This window comes from Rhinolophus hipposideros, assembly GCF_964194185.1.
Source record: "Rhinolophus hipposideros genome assembly, chromosome: 4".
NCBI classification, from domain to species: domain Eukaryota; kingdom Metazoa; phylum Chordata; class Mammalia; order Chiroptera; family Rhinolophidae; genus Rhinolophus; species Rhinolophus hipposideros.
In genome coordinates this window covers 81,853,677-81,870,144 of record NC_138050.1, presented here as the reverse complement: position 1 = coordinate 81,870,144, position 16,468 = coordinate 81,853,677, and the positions used below count along the sequence as shown (strand labels likewise).

Sequence of the window (16,468 nt, the reverse complement as noted above, 5' to 3'; positions counted from 1 at the left end):
TCTCAAGGTCATAGAGCAAATCTCTAGTGAGACAGGAATGGAATTCATGACCTCTGACAGGCAGTTTTCTACCCACACTCGGAAATTCCTTCTCCTTCTCCGTTAAGTGTAATTTATATGCTCACTTTGAGAGGTTGCAAAGTTCATCCCTTTTAGGGCAGGGGGTAGGGAGTAGGGAGGGAGGGTTTTCCTGTCAAATCAGTTGCCACACCAACACTTGACAGTTTTACAAAGAGATTTTTACCCACGTTATCTCATTTTACCCCCACCACAGCCCTGTAAACTACATATTATTCTTCCCATTTTACTGACTAGGAGAAGTTAAGGAATTTGACCATGGCCACCCTGAGTTAGTAAGCAAGAAGAGTACTAACTCAAACTCAGACAAGTCTGCCACTTCAATCAGTCCTGTTCCCGGGATGCGCCATCTTCACAGACACCTAATTATAAAACGTATGTTGGTTTTCTTTAGTTATTTCACTTTTTACAGTAATCCATCTTGGTTGCCATTTAGGTTTTGGTTTGTTTTCTTTGGGGCAGAGCTGTTTTCATGTTTTGTTATGAGTTTGCTTGTTAATCTCAAAAATAAAGCAAGAATAGTATTACTAAACCGAATGTGAAAAAAGAGTCTGTGTGTTTTTCCCCTTTTTGTACAAGTGGGGGGGGGCTTTTTACCATTAGTTTTTGCTCAAAATGTATATGGTGTGTGGGGGGGTACGTACCAATATAGATAAGTAATACAAAAACACATCAGCATTAAACAGGCATAGATGCACACATACATATATATTAATACACATATAAAACAGTAAATATATGTGCATATATATATGTGTGTACATAGTACATACATACACACCATGCTACGAGCTATTGTGAAAAGCCCTTACAGTAGTTTCCCTTTACCAAAGGTTCTGATTTCCAAAGTTCCGGTACTGAAGGTCATCCGCCATCTGAAAACATTACATGGACAATCCCAGAAATAAACAATTCATGTTTTAAATTGCACGCCGTTCTGCATAATGTTAATGAAATCTCAAGAAATCCAGTTCCGTCATGCCGCCCAGGACTCGACCCATCCCGCGGTCTAGCGGAGCCACACTGGGCACGCTCCCCTGTCAGTCACTGAGGAGGCTTCTTGGTTATCGGATGTACTGTCACAGCATCACAGAACTTGTGGTCAAGAAACCCTCATTTTTGAATAATGGCCCCAAAGCACAAGAGCAGTGATGCTGGTAATTTGGATATGCCAAAGAGAAGTCATAAAGTGCTCCCTTTAAGTGAAAAGATGTGCATGTAGACAAACACGTACTATATATACATAGTGTTCCAAACGATCCACAGTTTCCGGAATCCACGGGGCTACTGGAACATATCCCGGCAGATCAGGGGGTACTACTGTCTACTGATAAGCATGGTGAATGTAGCACTTGCAACATAATTCCTGGGTGTCTACGCCAGCAACCAGTAATAGTGGCAGCTTCTATAGCCTGTGATGGGGGTAGGAAAACTACCCCAAAGCTCTCGCACTTTTTTCCTTCTCACCTTCAAGGCAGCAATACAGCAGCAAGGGCTTTCTGCTCGTCCATCTGTACCTAAATAGCAATACTGTTTGGACTAGTCCAATTATTACACTAACAAATATTTTAAAATATACACCATGAAATTAGTAACAAAATAAAAGTTCGACTTTAAGTGCAAAAACAAAGACAGGAAGAAAGACCATACCAGAGCAGAATTCTATGAGTGACTATCCTGTAATCTACTGCCAGACCAAAACAAATTTTTATGGAGTAATATGACTACTCAAGTAGCCACTTTTATGACAATAAACACCCAAAACCAAAAAATCCTTTTGTAACATAATTACTGAGAATATATAGACAAAGTAACCATTTAATCCACAGCATGTGTTCTTGACCACAAAACTCAAAAGCTGACAGACATCACATGGGGTGTGGCTGGCTGGGCCCTGAAAATGAATTCTGGCCAGCTGAAGTCACAGTCCTCTGGACAGGCCTGGGACCTAGAAACCAAGCAGGTCTCACAGAGCCTAGGGCTGCTGACCTTCTGGGCACGGAGCAAGGCCCATCTGTTTACTTGCATTTTGATTTTGGGAGCGGTGGTTGTGGCAGATGAGTTAAGGCTGTGGTTATAGGGTGTTGCCAGTGATTTAATTTTAATATTTTTACCCTTACATTTTGTACATACTTAAGACGGCAAGCTGTGCATAACTTGTAGGCTGAAAAACATAAATATTAATTTGAAAAAGGAAAATAAATGAACATTGGGCAAAAATGTAGATATTTTGCACTCTAAAAGCATAGGGTATTTTCAAAATGTAAATGATAAGAGGTAAGCAACTGAAATCTATTTTAGGAATTATTTACAAAAATGAAAGTTGTTTTCTAAAAGAAAAAGATAACCACAGTGTCCATTCTGAATGAAACTATTTTGGGGTTTTTACCTCTTGTTCATTAATCAACATGGAGGTAAAAACTGGGAAACGTATTTATCTAAACAGTAAATAACTTTTCCAAAAGAGTTGGTTCCATTTCTAATTTTGTAGAATACAATTATTTTGCATTAATACACAAATCATCTACATCTAGATTTACGAATGTGACACTCTAAAACTGTTTCACAATATAAAGAAAACAAACCATTTGACACCCCCATTTTAATGAGTATTCTACCATTAATTTGCATAAATATGAAATTCCACATTTTCCATTTTGTACAGTGGTGAAAATGTACAGGACCTTTATATATTCAACCATTGAACACTATCCCCTCACTAATAAGGTTCCTCAGTACTAGATTAACCACCACTAGCATGAGTTCACAATCCCCTCACTATAGACCTAGAGGACTCAGGACTTCCGTGTCTCTGCAGATAAAAAAAAAAAAAAAAAAAAAAAAAAAAAAACCACAACAACAACAAAAAAAACCTATATTTAAGACCAAATTATTTCGTTAAGTTAACAGCCTGCTTCATGACACATCTAAAATTCACTCTTAGTCTGTTAAAGTCCATGTTTACCTTTCACAGAAGGCCAGGAAGTAATCCCTGAGGAACATACATATTTTTAATCGGCCAGAACACTCACTATTACATGCCTGATGCATGCTCTTAGGAATGACCACGGAGTATCCTGATTTGTTTTCCCCTTGGCCAGGGGAGAGTGAGCACACCAGTGTTTGCAGCCCCTTCCCTTTCTGTACACACATAGGCTGCAGCTGTAGTAAACAACCACCAGCCAAGAGTTGCTAAAGTCAAGGTCTCAAATGCTATACCAGGACCAGTTTTCTCTCAAGTGACATTCAGTTGTTGAATAGGAACTTTCTGGAGAAAAAATACTAAGAGCTCATTAGCACAACAATTTTCATTCAATAAACAGTAATACAAAGCATTCCAAAATAAAGTTTAGCTGATGCAAGTTTCTGTCAAATATGTATTGTTAAGCAATAAATAGCTGAAGCACTTTAAAAATAAACAGAAACACCCTCAGGAATGTTTTGTTTACTGGACACAGCTATATTAATTAGAGTTTTAGTTCATAAATTATGAAAATTTTATGTGAAAACATTCCAAATTTTACCAGCTTGAGAACATTGCATGAGAGTAATGGATTAGAAGATAGAATAAACCTTTCCTAAATACATTACAAATTTCTGCCAATTCTTGTATGCTCAAATTACTCTCCCCAACTCAAAGAAGCTTAATATACTCCAGGTAGTCTCCAGATTGACCAAGCTGCAGGGATAAAGATATAACTTATGCAACTGAAATGTTTGTCCTCCAACATCCAATTTCTACTAAGCTTCTACAGTTCAACATTTTCTAGCATAAAAGTATACCCCTTTATCATAACCAATTTCTATGTGGTTTTTTAAAATGCAAACATTTGAATGAGGTCTGCACACAGCACAGTCAGGCTTGGGGAGGGTGGAATTACTGTTTTTATTAAATGTCAATTGCAAAGAGCTTTTCTTAAGAGACACACCTACTCTTCAAAGCGACCACTCCCATCCCCACCACAAGCTGCTGCCTGTAAAAAGCCACCAAATTTATTTCAAAGTATTTACTTATCTAAACAACTCTATCCTCCAGTAAGAAAAGGGCAAGGAGGAGGCTAGGTACGTGTGCACAATGACGCGTATTTGATTGGCAGATGTCTACGAAGCAACTAGATGCAGAAGCACTAAATGTAAATAGAGCTGCTCATCTCCCTGGTGTTATAAGGAAACTGAGAAAATATTAAAGCTGATTCAAAATAAAACATCCAAGTGCTCCGGCGAGCACTCTATTGGCCAGTGGAATTGCTTAAAACAATCCATACAGAACCATACTTAAACCATCTGTACAGTTAAATTAGAGATCGGACAATATTAACCACACAAACTGTTTATCCAGATTACACATTCCGTTGTACTAATACTCTTTAATTCAACACGGTCAGCTTGTATCAGCTGAATTAAGGCTATTACTATTAAAGTATGCAAAACTCAAAGCGCAGGGTGAAGAGGGTTGGGAAGCTGCAGGGCATATAACAAAGGAATTGGTACTTTTTCCAAGCCTGTGCCTCTAACACACTTCGAAACAGAACTGTTGAGTGCACCCCACCCTTTTCCCCAAAGATAAAAGTTTTCAAAGTTCTAATAGGCAGTTCTCTATCGAACAAAAGCAGGATTGCTTCTCCCCGTGGGGGAGCATCTAACAAGAACACCAACTCTAGTCGCAGAGGTCAAGTCCGAGTCCTCGAAGCCAGCTCCTACGGCAAGAAGTAGCTCCCAGGCCGGAGAGGCGGGCTTCCCGGCCAGGGTGGACGCGCAAAGTTGCCCCTTGTCAACTCTGGCCAGGTCCCCAGTAATTGAAAATAACAGCCACGGGGCAGCCTCTGGCTACTTCCACGGACAAGGCACTGTGGCAAGTGACAGTTACACATCATTACGACCAGAGACAATAATGAATGTAGCACCAGGACCACTATTCATGCCAGCAGTGTCATCTCCGCCTTAACCCCTTCCCCTCCACTCTCGCCAGCGAACACCCACAGCTCGCAGAGACCCGGTGCTGCAGCTATTCACCGAACTCTCGCTCTATTCCTGGGGCAAACTATTTCCACAAACCACCCCCCACCCCCAATTCAGCCCTGGTGTTTCATTTCTCATCCTTGGCAACTGTCTGGCAAACACTGAAACCAACAATTCAATCAGGGGTAGAAAAACATTTGCTTAATTCACGTTACTTGGTAAGTTCTTTTTTTAAATAATGGGGGGGGGGAGGCTCCTTCTTTCTTCTCCACGAATCCGACGGACGATACTTGCTTTGCAATAGCATCGCCCTCCCTCGGCCCCCTCCCGCTTCCCAACACTTTCCCCCTTTAAGAACACAGACCAACCAAAATGATTTAACTTGAGCAGATGACACAAGGAAAATAAAACATGTTAAGAGAATACGGTCTGATTTGGGACAGCAAAACAAAAAAAGAGGAGGGGGTTGTTTATTTTGATAAGAAACGGAATCGGCACAGACCTGAACAGAAGCTGCAGAGCAGGAGAAATTGTTTTCTTTCCCTCACAGAGTCCCCCTCTCTCTCTCCCTTTCTCTCTCACACACACGCGCGCGCACACACACTCTCGCACACACACGGCGTCACCCGCGCTCACTCACACGCACACTCGCACACGCACAGGCAGAGCCTCTCAGCTGCTCTCTGCAGTTCTCAGGAAATGAATGGGGGGCAACCCAGGGAACTGTTGTACTTGCAAATGACTTACCCGGATCACATGATGCGCTAAATGTAGGGTGGGCCGGTGGGTGGAGGCTGCCGAGACGCGAGCCCCGGTCTAGCGTGGGGAGCCTCGCCAGGCCCGCATCGAATTACCCCGGGGCCCAGCCGAGGGGGTAGCAAGACGCCGCTTCTCCTCCCTCGCAGCCCGCAGCGCAGGAAACCGGAGAGGCACGGGGGGGTGGGGTGGGGCGGGGTGAGGTGGGGGGTGAAAACACCAAACCCCCCAAACAAAAGAGCTCCGGGTTCTCCTCCCCAGAAACAAAGCCCCGCCGCTGCGGGCGAGCCCCGGGGTGGGGCCGAGGGCGGGGGCGGCGGCGGGGAGGGGCTCGCTCAGCAGGCGCTAAGTCGCTTTATTGCCATAAAATGGGGCCCCCGAGCCGCTCCGCCCGAGGATTAGGAGGCGGGCTTTGAGTGTGATGGTTGAAATCCCCTGTGGGAAACTAACCCCTCCCCGCTCGCAGAGGTAGAAGGCAACACCCACTGCCAAGCCCTCGCCTGGCCGCCCGGGCCGCCGGGCTGGGGGGTGGGTCCGCGGAGCCTCCACCCCGCCCCACCCCGCCCCACCCCTGCCCCCGCCCCCCGGCCTCCGGCCTCGGCCGCGCTTCCCTTTCACCTGCACCACCTTGCTGCGGCACCCAAAATACCCTACACATGGCCACCAAGCCTTGGGAGCCGCCGGCCTAGGGGGCCTGCGGGGTCTCGCGGCGGGAGGACCCCCGGGTTTCAACTCGCCAAGCTAGGACTCGCGCTGAGCCGCGAGAAAGTCCCCTCTTTTGTGTCAGAGCGTGCGAGGCAGCCTTAGGAAGAGAATTCGGAGACAAATAAAGCGCGGCGCCTTCTCGCCCCCCTCCCGCTCCCGCTCCCGCCCGGGTGGGGGCAGCGGGAGGGGGCCGGGCGCCGGAGTCGTCCCCGCGGCTCACCCGCCAGCTAACTTGGAAAGGTGTGGGCGGAGCTGACGGTGCGGCCGGCCGGAGCTGCGGGGCTGGCGGCGAGGCCCCCCGGGGTCTGCCCCCGGGCGTCCGAGCTCGCTCGCTCCGGGCCACAACGAGGTCCCGGCTGGGGCAGCCCGGGCGGACGGCGCTTTCGCCGCGGTGGTGCGCGCGGGGCTGCGGCGGGCGAGGAGGGCTGGGCGGGGAAGGGGAATCATTGTTCGGGTTTGGGAGCGACGGGCGGTGCGGGCGAGGCGGGGGCATCCTCGCCCGCGGCGTTTCACCTTGGAGGGATGAATGCCGGCGAGGCAGACGCGCGCGCCTCCCTACGCAACCCCGGGAGTCGGGGCGCCCACCCGCCAGTCATTTAGGAAAGCAGGCGAACTTGCGGGAGAGGGAAGCAGGCGCTGCAGACCCCCGCCGAGGCCGCGGTGACTGTGGAGGCGAGGGGGAAGGGCGTCCAGCACCCCGCCCTGCGCCCCAGGAGGCAGCCCGGAGCGGGGGGCGGCCGGGAGCCGAGTCCTCGCCGCCCGCACCCGCAGCTCCTCCCGCCCCGCCTCCGCGCCCAGGGGGGCAGATCCGCGGGATTCTGGGGCAGCGGAGACCAGGCGGCCGGCGCGGCCCGGCCGTTCCCGCGGCGGCCGGGAGGGCCAGGGGTCAGGGCCACACCGGGGGCCGGCGGGGGCGGGGAGGAGGGGGGGCGGAAGCGGACGGGCGGGGTGGGGGCGTGGGCTGGCCAGGCGCGGCGCACACCCGTTGAGGTTGCGTGCGCCACTTTCCTGCAAACCTAGGTGAGCGCGCTGGGGCGCCCGGCCGGCCCGACACCCCGGTACGACGCCCCTGAGCCCGCCCTGCGTGGGAAACCGCCCTGGCAATGGGAGGAAGGACGCTAAGGGGAAGTTTATGTGAGAGAGAGAGAGAGATGTGCAGTAATGTGGCATGAAGTGGCTGGGAAGAGAAACTAGGGAGAGGCCGAGAAACAGGAAATGAGAGCGAAGGAACGAATTCTAGCCGGGAAAAGTCGTGGTCTACGTGTAGTGTGGCATTGTCCAAACACTTCTAAAGGCCCGATGCGCGCAATTAACGAACACAAAGGCAGTGTGGTGCCTGGTGCGATCTCTACCTCCTGCCACATTCCTCACGGAAGGAAGACAGGAAAGGTGGTCCAGCCTGGAGGGTGAATCCACAGCCCACTTCTACTCCTGGCAGGGCGAATCAGTGGGCCCGCGCCTTAGAAATAAAACGGGATTAAGAGAAGGGGAAGGGGATCTGACCTGGTCTTAGTGTTTCGAAGAACAAATGAGATAAGTGTGAAAGTGTTGAAAATTGTGGACCGCTCCTTAAGCGAAGTATCCTGAGTCGAGGAAAGCAGCGGGAACGGGAAGGCGATGGAAGCCTACATCAGAAGACGTGGGTGCGGCAAGGGAATCTGGAGCTCGGAAGGAAAGTGGAACCTGGAGGGTGAGGGGTTGGTCGCTAGGGTGGGGATCTCTCTCTTCCGTGGAAACCAGCTCCGGACCCCACCCTGTGCACTGATCCTGGGCGCCGGGTAAACAGCTCTTTAAGCTCTACTACATCTATAGAGAAATAACATGAAAAGACAAGTTTGAAAACGGAGGGTATCAACAAATGCACAATATTTAAACGAAACACGCCTCTACTAGAAACTAACGTTGCCCTCTAGGAGAGGCAGGGAGTGACGGAAGTGAGTTTAACTGTAAGAGTGGAATCGAGCTATAAGAAATTATGTCATCGTGGCAGTTCTTGTACTAACAGCTCTTTCTCAGAGAGCTGAGTGGCAGACTGGCCATAAATGTATTCTATAGCAAATGCTTCACGTGGAAAAGCATTCCAAATTGCACTCCCTGCCTATGGCAAAGGTAGAACATCAAGTACAAGAATCCATTCCAGAGAAATATACGGAAATTAAGGGGTAGGTCAAGGTTAAGATCTAGTACCCGAATAGTGTGGTTAAAAGAACGGAATTCAGTATTGGAAAAACTGCTTGCATATTAAAAGAAGAAGAAGAAATGTGAAGGCAACTCCCCAGGTATACAGAAAAAGAGTGAGAAGAAAGATAGATTTAAAAGTAAGAATCACGTCATTGTGTGAACTGGGGCGCTGTGTGGAAGAGCGAAAACAATGAAAGAAGAAAGGCATGGATATTATTGCGAGTTAGAGTGCTGGAGAAAATTGTGTGTGTGTGTGCACAGGCATGCATTTCCAATTCAGTTCATGTACATCTATCTGTATAGAACTTAAATTTAAACAGAACTAAGATGTGAACAGAAGGGGAGAAGGTAGGAAAAAGTACACGTATCCTGGCAAAAATATGTGCCTGTCTTTGTTTAGTTCTTTTTCCTCTACTTCTGTTTGTGTGCAGGGATGTAAAAAGTCAGAAAATATAAACATGGCAAAATCATTTTACCAAGAATGTGTAATTCTGACTGCATAAAATAATGTGTTAAAAGTATCTGTTGAATACAATTCTAAATGATATTACCATTCTGTTTAAGACCAAAATGATTTGGGTCAAAGATGATGACCTGTTTCCCTAACTTAATATACTTCATTATTATTGCAAATAGCCAAATAATGAATTAGCAAAGAAGATAAAAGCTGGTGTTCTGAGTTTCTTACACATGGCACATGTGCTGAATTTCTATTACCTAACATATTGTCCAGAAAAATAAAAGCATATATAAACACACCCAAGCAGATAATAATCTAATTCAATGTAAATGATATAGCAAAACCTTACAACTAGCCTTTTAAGTGTTACCCATCCAAAAGCTTTTTGCCAGATCTCTGTATATTTCACCAATAGTGATACTCTTTTTGAAAAATAGTGTCAGAGGTAGAAAAATCTTTTACAGTATTAAGAGTATTACCTGCACCACACCCTGATTTCTCAAAGGTATAGACTTTCTGCAATATCAGTGTACATTTAAAGTTCTTACACCTTTGGATTAGTGATGCCAAAGATTGCATGGCTGGTTTAACACTAATATAATGGAGGGGGGGCATGGGGGATGTGGAAATTGAGTCCATTTTCTAATGTGTTGAAAGATTAGATCTTACTAGTAGTGAAAATATAAGTGATTCCCACAGCTTTAAATAAATTAAAAAATATAATTCTGATTTTTCCTAGGGCCAGAAGTGAATATGTACTATTAGGTTTTCAATGCCTATGTTTTTCATGTGTCATATTTTAGCAATAATGTTCAGCAAAGGGGAATTTTCCTGTTTACGTATGAGAAAAGCATGTAAAAGCCTTACTACAACACAAACAGCTGGTGATATTATGTGATTATGTGGTAAACAACATATTTTGATTTGAATGAGGAGCTGTCTGTAAATTAGGGGAAAATGACGTTTCATAACTGTTTTGTTGCAATCAATACAGTTTTCGGTCCTTCTAGCTTAAATATCTTCATCACATCCAAAGATGAGTCTTTTCCAAGTTCCTGCATGGTCACTTTCATTCAAGTCTCCTCCTGCCTCCACTACCACCTCCCCTCCCCATTCCCCAGCTCTAAACCTCTGACCTCTCCTCCTCCGATTTATTCCACCTCTCCTACAGCAAAACCTTAATTATAGCATACTTATATTTAAAACCCCAGAGTGACACAAATCAGTTTCAACACAATACTCTGACATTTAAGGGCCTCACTTAGGTTTTCATATCTCACACTTCCCCTTCCAGCCCTGTGGACCTTGCCATGCCCCCTCCATCCTGGATGCCTTTACTGTGCTTAATGGCCCTCCTCCATTTCCTCCTATGGGATCTTCCCAAAATGATTCCGTAACACGCACACACGTGTACATATCCTATCTCCTCACCTAAAAATCATCTTTCCCCTCTTCAAGCTTCTTTTGGCATAATGGAAAACGTGCCTCGTCACTGGCCAGCTGGGTTTTTTTATCTTTGTTTTTCTGATTTTCAATGTTTCCACCTATTTAAATAATATCTCCCTTACACTGAAGAAATAACATTTATTGATTGCTTACTTGGGCCAGTGTGAGATATATTGGCCCAAGTAAGCATCCAGCAAATGTCAATTCTCTCACTTATTCTTTAAAAATCATGTTTTTAAAATTTTTCAATTACAATTGACACTGAATATTATATTTGTTTCAGTATACTGTTTGGACATTTCTATAACTTATGCAATGATCCCCCCAATAAGTCTAGTAACCACCTGGCACCATACTCCATAACACCTTTCTGCTTTCATTAAATATTATTGGTTCTCCTGTCACAAGTAACCCTTTGAGAAAAAGAGCTGCACCTTAACCATTTATTAAGCGTACTTTTTTTCCCCTCACACTATTTTGCACATAGTAGGTGATTAATGAATTCTTGTTGAATAGTTAAACAATTATATACAATTAGAATGACACACATTAAAACAATATAGCAGAAAACCTGTTTCTTCTATTTGGGTGCATATATTGAAAATAACAAGCAAAACTTGAATGTGTCAAATACCTTTTGAATATTAATTCTGGCAACATTCCTCAAGTAACTTTCTTTTAAATTAGAAGTTTTTACATACAGGAATCGATCAGACTTGGAGCATTTCAACTTAATTTCATTGTCCCTATCATATTTAATCATTTAAAATGATTCAATCAATTATACTACTTTTTATTCTTTTAAAATTAGAATTTTATTGTATTAAATAATTCAGTTTTTCAATACCAGAAATAGCAAATTTTTTTCAAACGGTACTTTGCAAGTTCTTAGATTGCAAATATTGGAACTATAATATAATAGAGATAATCTGTATACAAATCAAAACATCCAATTTGAACTATAGCTATCTTTGCCTTTTTTAATTTTACAAATGAAAGTTACACCCCTATGGAAAGAATTTAATTCGACTAAAGTACGTGTAGTTCACAGAATACCACTTTAATTTCATACTATATACAAGGCACAAGCCTGGGTATTATATGAAGATGAGCTTAGATAAAACTATTGAATAACTATATTATGAGGTACAATTAAAATATTCTGGATTAAATTACATCTGAAAACATTAAGACTTTGTGGAGAAGATTGTACTTGAAATGTTCTTTAAAAGATGGATAAGATTTTTATTTTTTTAATAATGTAATGAAATAATTTTAATGAAATATGCATATAAAATAATATACCTCATGTATATGTTAAGGTTTGTGCCTTTGGACTCTGCCTAGCTTAAGAAATATAGTATTTCTAATAATCTCTAAGCCTGCCCCTGGGTTTATCCCAGTTGTATCCATATCCTGTCCCTACATGGGTAACTACTTTCTGACTTGAGGTTTATCATTTTATCGCAATTTTTTATTAATATTTTTACCTTGACATAAAATCTTCATCAGCATTTTTTTCTTAATAGTGAATTGCCGTTATTTACTTAATGTATTATCCCCACATGAGATTTTCCCAAATGTTTACAAATGTACTTACATTATTGTGAACATCTTAGCTTCTTTTTTTTAAAAAAATATTTCTTTTAGATAATTTCCCCTAAATTGTGTTACTAAAACAAAGATTATGAATTTGTTTTTACTGTTCTAGAAACACATTGCCCGATTATTTTTCAAAAGCATTTTACCAGTTTACCATGAGACCATCAAATATGAGAGTGCCATTTTCCCTGTGTTCTTGCTAAGGCTGGGTGGTGCTTTGCAATAAAAGACTTTAAATTGGTATACAAAAATGGATAGAACTCTATATAGGTGTGACATTGGTGGGTAGGATGTTTGGGCTAAGTCAAAGTGATCTTGCCACAGCCTGACTGAGAGTCTGACTACAATAGGAAACGGACGTTTGAACAGCTGTGAAAGACATCATTACAAATTCAGACTCTAAAATTCAACAAATTATTTGAGAGAAGGGGTACAAGAAAAAAAAGTTTTGTTTTCATATTTCAAGCCTTGGTAAATAAGAGAAAAGAAAGCTCTTAAAAGTATGGAATTCGGGAATACTAGCTTGTTTCAGTTTTGATAAATTTGGAAGTCATCTAAATCGATAATTAGTTCTACCATGTTGGAAGCTAAAATAACAAATTAGGTAGGTAATAAAGAAGAATAGAAAGAAAGAATTAAAACCTAGTCAGTAACTTGAGAATAAAATAACATGAAATGAAAATAGGAGGAAGGGAAAGGAGGGAGGGAAAAAAGAAGATCACTGTATTGATTAGTATTGTTTTGCTTTCATCTGCAAACAACAGAATGTGTGCTTAAGATACTTGTTTTTTTGTACACCCTCCCCACAATGAAACAAGTCCAAAGCAGGCAGCAAAAGATGAATACTATGCAGCAGAAAGGAAAGAGAAATAAGGAAAGAAGGGAGGAAGGGAAGAAGGGTAGAAGGGAGGAAGAAAGAAAGGAAGAAACTTCCAAATTGCCTAGCACATTGTAGGTACCCTATAATTATTTTTCTCTTGTATTAACTGGAATGTTTGGGTTATTTAATACAAATAACTTACTGTTTGTTTACTATTAAAAATACCTAAATATAGTCACCTACTAAAATAATAGAGCTCTTTGTCAAGAAAAATAAATATATGAGATTCCTATAAGTTAGTTCAATAATGTTTGAAAACAGTTAATTAAATTAGTGAAGATTAGTATTTTCCTAGATTTGGCATGCATTTACTTTGACCCATCTCTCACGTTAGAACAGATACGGAATTAAAATTACACTATATCTATGACTTAACACAATTTTATACTTAAAATAGACTCTTCTTAAAGAAATTTCCTTCCTCCTTTCCTTCCTCCTCCCTCCCTCTTTCCCTTCCCGCTTTCCTCCTCCTCCTCCTCCTCATTATCCTTTCTATTTTTAAGAAAGGGACAAATTGTGGATAATTTACCCATGAAAACTTAAATCTTCCAGTTCTTTATTTTTATCCAGTTCACAAATTAGCTTTTTGAATCTTTTATGTGGAATTGAAATACCATTCCATTCTCACTTCCAGATAAAAATGGCCATGGCTAATAAAGGAAAATCGCTGCAGAACAAACAAAAACCTTTCTCAAAACAACCCTAAATGTCACTCCCTCTTTTATAAACTGACATTTATTAACCCTTGACTATATGCCACACTGTTTAAAGCATTTTGCACAGAATTCATTTACTCTTCACAAGAATCCTATGAGTCTGGTTATTGTTTTCACTTCCTCCAGGCGAGTCTCAGGAAACTATTGCAAGTTGCAAATCCCACAAGCACTCCTGATGCACCTTCCATTTAATCTTTATATATTACTTATCACCATCTAATATATATTTTGTTTTTTATGTTGTTGCTTATTGTCTATCTACCCCTCTACAGCCTATCTCCATTAGAGTAGAATTTCTACAAAGACAGAAAATTTTTCTCTGATGTTCACTGCTGCAGCCCATTTTGTAGAAAAATGCTTAGCACGTAGCAGGCCCTCAATAACTATTTGGGAATGAGCACAATTCCCTTTGCATAGCTGAGGACACTGAGACATCTGATGCTTTAATATCACTTTATGTTTAGAATTACAATTATAAGGGTTTTGCACAATGTGCCATTGATTGTTGTGATACACATCATTTCTATATACCTCCTATTGGTGAGAAAGAGCTGGATAACCTCAGCAGACCCAGCAGATGAATATGGGTCTCAGAAACTCAAATGGTTATCACAGGATCATGATTAGAGAGATAATTTCTTCAAAAATGAGAATGAAAGCAGGACAAGAAAAATCAAATTCATGGCCATTAGCTGTCGATACTTCAGGAAGTCCTCACTTAACATTGACCATTGGTTCTGTGACTAGAAGCGAGGCATCGTATAAGGAAACCAATTTTACCATAGGCTAATTAATAGACACAAAAGTCAAGTTCCTACAGTATCTCATCAATGTTATAACGAAACGATGTTACTTGAAGACCTGCTGTATATCTGCATATGTGTATAATATTTGTATTGAAATAAAATACTGACCCATTTTAAATTAAAATACAGTGTCACACCTTCATACTTCTTTCATACCAATCACTGCGTACTTGTAGTACATAAGGCATTATTTAATTTCAGGAACTAAGCAGTGTAACATAGGGGAATAAATGTATAGATGAACACTGTATTTTCACTCACTGAGAGAGAAAAATTAGGTGGAATCATTATATTTTCATCCTCATATTAGGCCTCATATTGTTATGCTTAAGTATTAAGATGATAGGTGCTATAGAAAGGGTAAATAATCACGACAGAGGAAGTCTGTTTTGTTATTTTAGAGCTGGAGTGTTGAAATACTGTCTTGTTTACAATTTTCAACTCCACAAATTCTCATCAATTATTAAATATTTTTCTCATTGAATTAAACAAGGCGACAATATTTTCTCAGGACAAAACATCAAGTGAAACATAAGACTTACTTTTAACATGTAAAAATGTTTTTTATATGACTGAAATTCTATAGCTTTATTAAACTACCCACCCCACATCCAACTAAGCAGAAAGTATACATTCTTTTTATTATGTAAAAAGAAAAAGAATTTAAAAGCCATTCTTTCTTTGAAGCTGGAAGCAGTTCTTTCCTATTGCAATGACAAACAAAATATTTTATAGAATTTAACCACCGTTTCTCAGGCATGGTACTTGCTACTGTCCTGGCTGACTCTAGAGAGGTTACAATAAAGATAAGTGTAGACAAAAGTCAAGGAGAGGATGTGACTTTCACATCTTACAGTGCAAAATGCTATGCGATCCTTCACCATCAAACATCTGATTATTTTTACAGTGGGGTGATTATATTAATATATTTATTCATTTATCAAAATTACTCATTAAAAAACCTTTGGTTGAGTAGTGTTCTATAATGACACAATTTGCTATTAGCATGCCTCTTTGTTTCACTATGAGTTATGCTCATTGTTTATATGGCTTCTTGCCTGTAGAACTGTTATCCACATGCATGAGTTCCCTGGGCAGCCGCCTAGACAAGAAACATATGGCTGGGTCTGCTGCGAAAATCTAGACGCACACCATGTGTAATTCTATCTTTTTTGTGCATGTGTGTTGACGTGTGTCCATTCATGCACATCTACATTTGGGATCTGTATTTCTTACAATCATGTGCTAATAAAAATATTTATATAATTTAACCCCAACAATACTTATAAATATCCCTTTTATTTAGTAACATGTAATCAAGGAGCAAAGAAATATTTTGTCTTTTTATCTAGAAGCATCAAAGTTAGAAAGCAGATAGGCGATTCTCTATGGATTTGGCAAAAAACTCTAGACTTCAGGTTTTTAGCTTCTACTTCTGAGTCTGGTCTCAGATCAGATTCCAAGGTTAATAGCAGAGATACTCAAACACATTTTAAGCCTGTATGCAAAATATAGTGTATTTCTTATTCTTAGCATCACAAAGTCTAAGAATTATTTTCTTACAACAAGCCAGCAAACTGAATTCTTTGAAATTTCAAATCTAAAGAAATATTTTATTTTTAACTTGGACATGTTTTTTAAAAACAATTGCTGTAATTATTTTGGAATTTTGTCAAAGTAGAACTGTTTGAAAACTGGTAGGTCCAGATCTTAAAGTGTGCATAAAGCAGGTACTTAAAGGACATTAATAGCCAGCAAAACACATCTAACTTAAACGGAGAGAGGTTTAAATGGTCAGAGACCTCTGAATAAAAAAGAACATTAAGTGAACATCTTAACCATCGAGTTATAAATATGTCAGAAATACAGACTTTCTCAC

At 41.5% G+C, this 16,468-nt stretch overlaps 1 protein-coding gene across 6 annotated transcripts in view; it reads right to left on the bottom strand.

Moving 5' to 3' along the window:
* KLF12 (KLF transcription factor 12) overlaps window positions 1-16,468 on the bottom strand; it is a 566,208-nt gene that overhangs the window by 402,803 nt on the left and 146,937 nt on the right. For 4 of the 6 annotated variants that reach the window (XM_081045623.1, XM_081045621.1, XM_081045626.1 and 1 more), the window contains exon 1: window positions 5,785-6,184. The exons of 1 other annotated variant lie outside the window; for it this stretch is intronic. The gene's annotated coding sequence lies outside the window, so the exon portion shown is untranslated. Of the gene's footprint in view, window positions 1-5,539; window positions 5,694-5,784; window positions 6,185-16,468 lie in introns of those variants that run through there. One more of the 6 variants, XM_081045622.1, reaches the window with a different exon arrangement.